The sequence below is a fragment of the Chiloscyllium punctatum genome, chromosome 30 (assembly GCF_047496795.1).
Source record: "Chiloscyllium punctatum isolate Juve2018m chromosome 30, sChiPun1.3, whole genome shotgun sequence".
NCBI classification, from domain to species: Eukaryota; Metazoa; Chordata; class Chondrichthyes; order Orectolobiformes; family Hemiscylliidae; genus Chiloscyllium; species Chiloscyllium punctatum.
In genome coordinates, this window is record NC_092768.1 from 68,189,369 (window position 1) to 68,190,698 (window position 1,330).

The 1,330-nt window shown below is 38.9% G+C and overlaps 1 non-coding gene across 1 annotated transcript; it reads right to left on the minus strand.

Moving 5' to 3' along the window:
* Positions 1-818: 818 nt before the first annotated feature.
* On the minus strand, positions 819-900 carry trnas-uga (transfer RNA serine (anticodon UGA)). Its single transcript has one exon. It is a non-coding gene; the product is annotated as a tRNA-Ser (tRNA).
* Between the last annotated feature and the right edge of the window lie 430 nt (positions 901-1,330).

Consider the following 1,330-nt stretch of genomic DNA (forward strand, 5'->3'; position numbering starts at 1 on the left):
TCTAGCTCTGAGAGCAAAGGTTTTTACATTAAACTGGGAGTATGTTTAACTAAGCAACTCAGATAGCCAAGATGAATAATTGGTATTTGGTTCTACATGTTGAGCTCTCCACACCAACTGCTCCAACGAAGGTCGTGGATAAGATCCCCATCGATTATTTTGGTCAATTTTAGCCTCAACAACAACCTATTGTTCTGAACAATGCCAAACCACAAGCAGAGGGCTAAGTCTGATTTTCATCGTTAATTTCAAATTCAGTTCTTAATGCACAGTTTCTTACGAATGTGGTCAGCAGAAGACCGTTAACATTCCATTTCTAATATTTCCAGAAAATTCTACTCCGCTGATATCGCCTTGCCTTATCACACCTCAAGCCAGGAACCTGGATCAGTCGAGTTCCTTTCCACACATGGAGTTGCTTTTTCTAATTCATTGACTGCTGATATAATAGATTATTGGCCTAGAGAGTCAGTTGTAAATTAGGTTGAACTTTCTCAGCTTGACTTTCAACTGATCCTAAAAAAAACTCATCACCTGCGGGAAAATGTATTGCATTGCTTCTTGTTTTGCTTAATTCCACCCCCCCCCCCCCCCCCCCCGAACATCCAAATTTCACGATAGTTTGATAAATGTTTTGAAACTGATTCGTGTTGGAAGTTGATTACTTTTTGTGTCTCGACATATAATTTATTCAATTAGACATCTTGAAATTACTTCGGATTCTTCACAGTTGAAAATTTACTTTCGATTGAATGCAAAGCTCAAGCTCCGCGAAATCCAAATTCTGCAAAGGAATTAATGACTTTTAAAAGATTCAACGCTGTGAGCAGGATTCGAACCTGTGCAGGGAGACCCCATTGGCTTTCAAATCCAACGCCTTAACCTCTCAGCCATCACAGCTGCAGAAAAGCCGCTAATTTTCATAGTAAAAGAACTTAATTCATGAAATATGTACTTTGTTTGAAGAACAAATTGTCAAGACCCAAAGATTTCGCCAAATCCTTTGCAGAGACCCAGACGAACGTTACCTTAGCAGATTGACAGGCTTTCACTGCAAACTAGATCCTGACACAGCTGAAGTTGTGGGAAGGATTCTTCGTTGAATTATAGAGTCACGGATGTACACCACACGAAGAGAGGATCATTGTCTCACTGTGTCGGATCGATTTTGACTCAATTGCTCATCATCTGGTACTAAAGTTGTGTTTTAATATTCATCGAAATATGGTATTAGAAATGTTGATTCTAAGTCCATAAACACTAGCTAGATTCGTTAAAAAAAATCGGAATTAGAAAGAATGCAGAACCAATTTACAGGAATGGATCTAGC